The sequence below is a fragment of the Choloepus didactylus genome, chromosome 9 (assembly GCF_015220235.1).
Source record: "Choloepus didactylus isolate mChoDid1 chromosome 9, mChoDid1.pri, whole genome shotgun sequence".
NCBI lineage: Eukaryota > Metazoa > Chordata > Mammalia > Pilosa > Megalonychidae > Choloepus > Choloepus didactylus.
The window spans coordinates 10,616,120-10,625,816 of NC_051315.1; positions in this window are offsets into that span (position 1 = coordinate 10,616,120).

A 9,697-nucleotide genomic window follows, 5' to 3' on the forward strand; every position below is an offset into this window, starting at 1 on the left:
ATCAAATTTGACTGAATAAGTTTGCTATGGAAGTCAGGAGCATGAAATTTCATCTGTTGAAAGCACAGCTTATTATTGTATCCTCCAATTCAAACAAGTTTATTTAGTCTCTGAACTCTCATTTATTTTTGCCATTCCTTGGAACTCAGCTTTCAATATGCCACTGACTTCCCTTTTCTTCTTGTTTCTTTTAGAATGTAAGGGCCACATAGAAGAAGTAAGGATATGAAATTAGGGAGGCAGGGAGCAGAAAGAGAGTCTGGGGATTGAATTAGATCATAGCAAATATTTAATGTGTCCATCCTTATTAAATACACTCCTTTTGCATTTATTACATAAACAACAGTGCATTTTGGAAGGCCAATACACTGCTATAGCAATACCACAAAATAAATGTTTTCCATCTTTTGATAGATGGAAATCATGTAACTTGGTGTGCTGGTTTGGCTCTGTTATGTACCCCAGAAAAAAACTACGTTCTTTTAACCCAGTCTTGTAGAGGCAGAACTATTGTAGGTGGGACCTTTTGGTTCGGTGTTTTCATGGAGATGTGACCCTGCCCATTCAAAGTGTCTTAACCTCCTTGCCAGAGTCCTCGATGAGAAGATAAATGGCAGAGACATTTTGGAGAGAGCTCAGAGAAGCTAAGATATGTAATCCAGAGCTTGCCCCCAAGAGAAGTCAAAAGAGAAGCAAAGACAAAAATCCCGGAAATATTTTTGACAAAGACACAGAAACCAGAAGCTAAACCCAGGAAAGGGCCAGCAGACTCTGGCCATGTGCCTTCCCATGTGACAGAGCAACCCCAGATGCCATTGGCTTTTCTTCAGAGAAGGAATATCCTGTTGTTGCCTTAACTGGGACATTTTCATGGCCTTGGAACTGTATATTTCTGAATTAATAACCCCCCCCCCCATTGTAAAAGCCAATCCATTTCTGGTATATTGCATTCCAGCAGCTTTATCAAACTGAAACACTTGGTTTTTCTTGTAAGTGTAAAGCTGAGATTTGAACCTGGTTCTATAAATCCTATGTATTTGCTGTTTCGATGTTGATTAAAATATTCAATGAACAGTGCCAATAAGAAAATATGTCTTCATAGTCATTAAGTTCACACTTTGAGAAATGCACATTTATTATGATCAGTAATTATAATAAATGCAAAGGAATTAAAGTAAGTGATATACTGAAAAAATACTGATTCAGGCAGAGGTTATCAAAATGGATAAAATAACAAAAGAGTAAAAGTAAATCCTGTGGTTAGAAGATGTGTCTTTACAGAGAAGCTACTACAGATCCATGAACTGTCAATATCCAGTCAACATACAGGAGCTGAATGAGAGGGATAAATGATGGCCAATGAGTTGGGCAAAGGTTCCGCAGCCATGGGATCCACACGAAGCAAAAGGGTATGAGGTTTGCAAGACTTTGTTGTTGATAAAGAGATGGATATTCTAAAACTGGAACCAATATTTGGACTAGGGGTTGGATACTGACAGGTGTTCTCAGGTTTATAGGCAATAACAACCCATATTCAGTTCTTCAGTTCATGTTCTTGGCTCTCCTTTCAAAATATATTTAGAATCTGACAGCTTCTCATCAACTTGACTTTTAGCGCTGCTTTCCCAGTCACTGCATCTATTGCTTGGCTTATTTCATCAATTCCTACTTCCCCCCTCCTCCCCCATGGTCTATTCTCAAAACACCCTGAGAGGTCCTCTTAAATGTAAGCCAGGTCTTGAAACTCTCTGTTCTAGTTTGCTAATGCTGCTAGAATGCAAAACACCAGAGATGGATTGGCTTTTATCAAAGGGGGTTTATTTGGTTACACAGTTACAGTCTTAAGGCCAGAAAGTGTCCAAGGTAAGTCATCAATAATCAGGTACCTTCACTGGAGGATAGCCAATGGTGTCTGGAAAACCTCTGTTAGCTGGGAAGGCATGTGGCTGGCGTCTGCTCCAGAGTTCTGGTTTCAAAATGACTTTCTCCCAGGAAGTTCCTCTCTAGGCTGCAGTTCCTCAAAAATGTCACTCTTAGTTGCACTTGGGGTATTTGTCCTCTCTTAGCTTCTCCGGAGCAAAAGTCTGCTTTCAACAGCCATCGTCAAACTGTCTCTCATCTGCAGCTCCTGTGCTTTCTTCAAAGTGTCCCTCTTGGCTGTAGCTCCTCTTCAAAATGTCACTCACAGCTGCACTGAGTTCCCTCTGCCCGTCAGCTCATTTATATGGCTCCAGTGATCAAGGCCCACCCAATGGGTGGGCCAACACTCCTTGGAAATTATCCAATTAGAGTCATCACCCACAGCTGGGTGGGGCACATCTCCAAGAAACACTCAAAGAAATCTATCAAAACTGATAACGTCTGCCCACACAAGATTACATCAAAGATAATGGCATTTGGGGAAACATAATACATTCAAACTTGCACACTCTCTTCCTCAAAACCAGTATGCACTCACCCTGGGGTTTCTGTACCGGCATTTCCATCTGTGGTCACCAACACATCCATCATGGTTAACCCTCTCACTTGATCAAGGAAGTCTATATTCTCACTCCCCTGTTTTTGCAAATCCTCTCTTCATTTCCATCACCATCCTCCTTTTTTTCTCTATTTTCTATGGCTTTTATCACATGTAGCTTACTTTGCAATTTGCATATCTGTTACTTTACTCTTATCACCTATCTGTCATGTCACTAGAATGCACATATCATGAATGCAGGAATCTCAGTTGGTCATGTTAACTGATATGATCCAAGCAGATAGAATCCTGTATCCCACAAAATGAGTGAGTCTGTTTGTGTGTGTGTGTGGGGGGGGGGGGGGCAATCGCTAAAGGTTTATTCAAAATGGGTGTTCTTATATGTTTAAAATTTAGGTGAAATAGACCCATTCTTAGGAAAAAAACAAACAAACAAACATAAATCTGATTCAAGAAGAAATAGACAAAGTAAAAGATCGTATGTACATTAAATATAGGTGTGGCAACTCGTGGCCTGAGCAAAACAGGCCTGCAGATCTTTGGTGCACAGCAGTCTGCATGACCTAGGCAGCTAAATGTTTAACCTATTGTCTTTCTAAGCCAGTAAAAAGAAAAAGGGTAAATTGACCTTAAAATGTAACTTTATGCAAGCAGGCAGGAAGTGAGAGGCTCTCAGTCTCACAAAAAGAGCAAAATGTAATTGTTCAAGTGTTATTCTAGTCCTTCCTGCACCACCCCCCAGGGCAGAATGACCTATTCCTGCATCTATGCTCCTCCCACCCTTAGGAGGGCCTTTGTCTTAAACCCTTATAAAAGGCTTTCTGCCCTTTTTGCATTGCTTGGTCATCTTCCCTGTGAACATGATGCCTGCCCAGCCTGAGAGAACAGTCATGATCTCTCCACGACTTCTCACCCTGTAAGTAAGCCCTGAATAAAGTTTCAGGTATAAGAAAATGCTTGCTGTCTTCTTTGGCCTTTGGACTGGCCTGCCCTCTTGGGCTGAGACAGTAGTTAACCACTAGTGTATTGTCATTAGCAGAAAATCTGTACTAAATGTAAAAGGAACAGATGATTCCAATCTTACTCATATTCTTTCAAAAATATCCCCAACTTACTTTATAAGCTAGTAACATCTTGATACCAAAACCAGAGAAGGATAGTATGAGAAAGGAAAAATTTTAGTACAAACTCACTCATTGACATAGATGCAAAAATCTTAAACAGCCAGTAGGTATCTAACTATGTTGGATGTGTGATTACCGATTCTCAGGGAAATTCCTGCTTCCAAGCAATGAAACCAAGATACAATGCACTCTTTAAGGTATGCCTGTTCTCAGCCAAGTTCGGAGAGTTGTCCAGGGATCATTAACAATGCAAACAATCAAATAAACAAGCAAACAAATGAGAGCTGACCTGTGGATATACAAATGTTGCAGTAACCAGTAGTTTGATCTTAGGTGTCTCAGAGCTGGGGCAGCAAATCCTAGGACCCAGACAGGTGCAGCAGAAGATAAGGTCATGGTGGCTGGGAGTGTTATAAGGAGCTGGTCTGGTTCGGCTGACAGCAGGGGGTGGTTCTGCTCTAGGCTAGAAACTCGAGACAACAAAATTGTGGGCATGTTTACATTTGGAATAGCAATTAGCAAGCTAAACTAAGTCTGAAAATCCCACACATAGGGGTGTGTGGTGAAAGTAGCCAAAAGATGGGTCAGGTTACCTACTAAAGCTGATCTTTTGCAGAAAGTTTCCAAAAATATACACACAAAGGACTCCACAGATCAAAACCAAACCTATCCTTACCAACAAAAGTTGCAAAACACATGAGAGGGCACACCTTTAAGAGAGTTGAAGCAAGAAGTAATATACTTATATCTAGGAACCGGAATGGTAAAGTACGAAGATAAAATAGATATGTAAGGAAAACTTAAAAATCTACAAACTATAATTACAGAGAAGAATGCACAACCAGAAATACTGGCAATAAACAGATAGACTTGGGGAAAAAACAACAACATACAAATGGAAAAAAATCTAACACCAAGTGGTAGTGAGGATTGAGGGAATTTGAGGCATAATAGTAAATTTCATACACTACTGGCAAAACTGAATATTGACAGAATTTTTGAAAAGTTTTTTATTATGTTAAATTAATATGAATATAGCCTATAACTAGCATTTTCATCCCATGTTATTTATGCGTTAGAAAATGTCTTACATTCATATACCACGTGACAGGTTCAGAATTGTTCAAAGCAGCATTGTTCTAACATTTTAAAAATATTAGAAATCACCCAAATTGCCACCAACATTAGAATAAAAAATATTTTATGGTGTAAATAATACTAAAAGCAGTGAAAGATAATTAAGCTGCATATGCCAATATAGATAAATAACAGGAACATAAATCTGCATGAAAAGCAAACAAGTTACACAATAATATATACAGTGTGAGTCCCTTCAAAACAGGCAAATCTAAACTATAGCACTGGGGATAATTAGCACAAGTCAATGATGGTGTTAGGAAGCAAGCAGGGGGATGTGAAAGAAAGAGGGGCACTAGAAACTTCAGATGTTGGAGTAAAGTTCTTGTTTTTAAAGGTGGTGATGGTGAACACACGGGCATCTTTTTAATTTGTCTTTGTTTTCTTATTCTTTATGTTTGTCTATTCTTCAGCATGTATGTATGCTATATTTCATCATTTAAAATATTTTAACGAAGAGCTGCTTGTGGCCAGATAGTGACAGGAGAATTGAATGTCAGACAACACATTCTGAGCAAGTGGGCAAAAGGTCATACCTCCAGGAGCAAAGGAAGTGAGGGAAGAGATGAGCATGCATGTGCATGTACTGTTTGGCCGGCAAGGCCATGCGAACTGGGGAGTAGCAGCCCTTCTGGATGGAGAAGCTGCTCCTCAGCCCCAAATAAATAAACCCATGGAGATCAGGGGCCCACTACTATTATGTTTCTCAGCATTTCAAGAGAGCCCAGAAATCTGAATTTTATGATGAAATCTCTGAATTTTTAAAGGTTTCGATTTTTATAAAGTACATTGAGATACGCATGGCCAGGTCTGACTTACAAATAATGAGTTAGCTCCCTGGTGTTTGATCCTTACCCTGCATGGACTAATCCAAGAGGAATCCTAGAAATCTAAAGTATGAATCAGATCTAATCTTAAGTTATGAGAACAAGAGAGAAGCTGGGCTTTGAAACAAATATCCTGATAAAAGTGTGTAGAGCAGATCCCAAAGGAGGGTGAACAGGTGATTGCACCAGCTCAGGTAAGACCCAGCGAGGAACACATGGTCTAGGGCCATGGGGATGCAGTGAGGAAGGCAGGTGTGGTAGAGGGTAATTAAACAATACCCAACAAAAGGGATGTTGTTAACGTTAATACACATTCCTGTGTTGGAACCCATTTGTAAACAGAACCTTTGGAAGATGTTATTAAATTAAGGTGTGGTCAATCGAATCAGGATAAGTCTTAATCCACATTACTCGAGGTCTTAGAAAGAGAACCCAGAAGCTGGAAGTCAGCAGAAAACTGGAAAAGAGAGTGCTCTGTGTGATGGGAAGCAGAGATGCAAACCAAGGAACCCCAAAGATTGAACCAAGCCAGTACCAGAAGGCTAGAGACCTCAGGGAGAAAGCATGGCCTGGCTGCTGCCTTGATTTTGGACTTCTAGCCTATGAAACCATGAGACGATATATTCCTGTTGTTAAACCTTCTGGCAACCAGCAACCTAAGACAGTGAGTACTATGAATATTTCGGGGCTGCCATTTGGTAGCATTTAGGCGTTGTGTTCCAAGAGGAGGGCCTCTCAAGATTTTCTGGTGCATTCTCTAGGTCAAGAATTTGGACAGAGTGTAGAGAGGAAAACTTTTCTCTCATCCACAGTGTCTGGGGCCTCAGCTGGGCCCTTCTGAAAACTTGCTCACTCTCAGGCTGGGAATCAATACTGAAGGTTGGGTGGAGGCCTCGGAGCTTCTCCTCATGGGCTGTAGGAGCTTCCTCACAGCCTAGTGCTAATTTCAAGAGGAAATAAGGTGGAATCCCCGTGGCCCTTTGTTGCCTAGACTTGGATGTCACACACTGTTCTGTCACATTCTATTCAGTAAGGCAGTCACAAAATTCCATCCAGTTTCAAGGGGAGAGGAAATAGACTTTGCCTCTTGATGGGGAAGAGTAAGGGTCTGGAAGAGCATGTGGCCAGAAAGAGGATTTCAGATACTTGTAATTGAATTTTTTACTGAGATAGTTGTAGATGCATATACAGTTGGGAGAAATAATACAGAGATCCCACCTGCCCTTTACTCAGCTTTCCCCAATGGTAATGTCTTGCAAAATTATAGTACCATATCACAACCAGGAAATTGATATTGATGTATTCCTCTATCTATTCAGATACCCCCAATCCTTCTTTGTTTCAGTTTTGGAAAATATACTCTACAACACATGTAGATGACAAAGTTGGTCCAAAGTCCTAGCTGTCTGGTCCAGAAGCTATGTTCTTAACCACTGTGTTATTAAACATCTGATCACTATATTATTGCGAAGTCTTAAAAAGAAAGCATGTTGGCAAGCCTGGCATCCAACACTGTTTAGATGGAATAGTTTATTTTTGTATTTCCAATAATAACACTCCAAAAACCTCCATCCATCCATTATTTCCCTAACCCTTCTTGTCCACAGCTATGTCAAATTGATTAATTAGCCTAATAAAGACTATAAAAATATAGGAAATACAAGAACCAGGACAATGCTATGACGTTTTACTACATTCTTTTCATTTGCTGGGGTCTATAACTCATACTCACTGTTCCCATTTTCTAATCGTCACAGAAGTCCCTAATGTTAGGTATTATTACTCATTCCCTTTGAAAAGATGAGTAAATCAATATATGGAGGGTTTAAATGATAGGCAGAGGGTTTTATTCTTCTAGGTCATAGCCTGTAATAGAGCCTAGATTTATCTACAATCAAATCCTATGATCTGAAAATGTGTTTTTCTCTCCATCTGGAAATAAAATATTCAAATAATAAAATGAAGAAAATCTTAGTTTAAAAAGAGCCCACTTTCTTATTTTCCACCTAAGATCCATTTGGCCCATCTTGAGTCACCATAGGTCAGAATTACAAGTTGATTTTCACAGTGCAGGTTAGATGGTAATGACTTTTGTATATTAGGTTGCTTTTCAGATGACTCTCTCCATAGTCATGAAATATTGAAGCCATTCTTGAAGGATATTTGAAATTGTGTTGAGCCTCCAGATGTCTGTGTTGAATAATGGCAGATTTATTTTCATCAAAGAATTAAAAATATCAGCAAGAAACTTCAATAGTTAAAATGGTAGGATTGAGCATTGTCTCTGACTATCAGGGATTTATAATTGAGAAAACTGTAAAACTATATGTATTTTGTTGTCAATATGTCAATTAAAGGAGGCTTAAGCTCAAGTAACTTTACAGAAAATCATGACATTTCAGCAGGCTACAATTCCTCCAAGAAAACAAAATTCAACTTTTGTAGCAACTTGACCTTTTCAGCAAAACTTTTTCTTCAGAAGCACTCTCGTTATGGAGAAAAAGTCAAAAATTAATCAACCAACAAACGTTCACCAACAACCTAAAGAACTGTGTTTTGCAATGCAGGGTGCATCAAATACATGGTTCTAGTTCATTGCCATAAATAAAACCATTACATATAAACACACAAATGTAAGCTAGTACATAAATAAATAACATAATTCCCTAAGGACTTCAACTACCATAGGTAATAGATACAAAGAAGAAGTGACAGTCAGAAAACTTATTTGAGGGTCTTTCTTTCCACCCTTTAAATGTTGATATGCTTTCAGGTTTTGTCCTTGATCTTATTTTCATTTTACACCTATTCTCTCCTATGAATGAAATCAAATCAAAGGATGCCAGCACAATTTTTGCTTATTTTTGTTGGAACAGCGGGAGTGCCAGGCTTAAAACTCTTAGCCCAAGTTGAGAAGGGATGGATTGTCAGTGGAAGCACACAGCCAGTGACACACACCATCGGTAACCTTCACCTCCCACATTGTTCATCCACTCACCCATGATGGGTGGATTGAGGTCTGCCCTCAAGAATTATGAGGCGTCTGTGACCCTGTAGCTATAGCTCCCTGAATACTGCTTCTGCTTTTTCTATATATCCAAATTGGTGAGATTGTGCCTCCTGTCTTTATATATTTAAGATCATAGTCGGTTTCTTTAGATGAAGGACTCAGGATCTTCATTTTGTGAAGATTTTATTCATGTTGTGAACTTAGTATGTTTACAAGTTCAGACGTAGAATGTTTCAGCAACAAGGAAACAGAACAGTTACTTCAATAACCACTGATCATCTATGACTCGGAAATTTGAATCTCCAAACCAGAGCTCTATTCTATTCTGTTCTCCATTTAAGTGACTGCATGTATCTAATCCCTTTCTGCATCTGATCTTTGTGGCAGGTAAGTGCCTGATAATACCATGAAAAAAAGGAGTGTTCTTAGCTCACTCTGTGATTTTGATTTAGTCTTTCAGTCCTTTAGCCTGAATCACCTTGTCTGAAATGTGATGGGATTAGACTGTCACATTCCTATGTGTTCTTCACTTTTGATATTCAGTAATTCCAGTTCCAAATTACCAGATATTTAAAGATGGTTATATCATATGTTACAGGGCCATCACCGTTCTCTCTACCTCAATTAGTGATAGAGTAATTAAGTCCTAAAATAATATGAATTCATTAACTCTATGCCTTGGAATAATTCTCATCTAAATACCAACAAAAGGCATAAACTACTGTCAGAGGCATTCTCTGAGATTCTTCCCCTCAACTAAGAGCTTCATGTCTCTTTGGGGCTTGACGGTAATCTTTCCAACCATGCCAGGGAGGAAAATTGCCAATATCACATGTTTAGTTTTAGAACATTGTTGAGAAAACAAGCCTCATTTTAGAAATGAAAATAGATGCGCTGCAAGCTCACCTTCTTAGGAGTTTCATAAATGGATTTGAAAATGATTTTGTCATATTTAATAGGCTCTGCTCACTTATGAGAAAGGAAGAATTCAGCTGCCCACAGACAATTCTACTTTATACAACTCAGTGAGCCATGGTTAGTTTCTTCTGCCTAGTTCATTCATTCAATCATCAGAGAAACAGAGAAGGGGATTTTTTAAAGGAATTTTTAAAAAAATTTT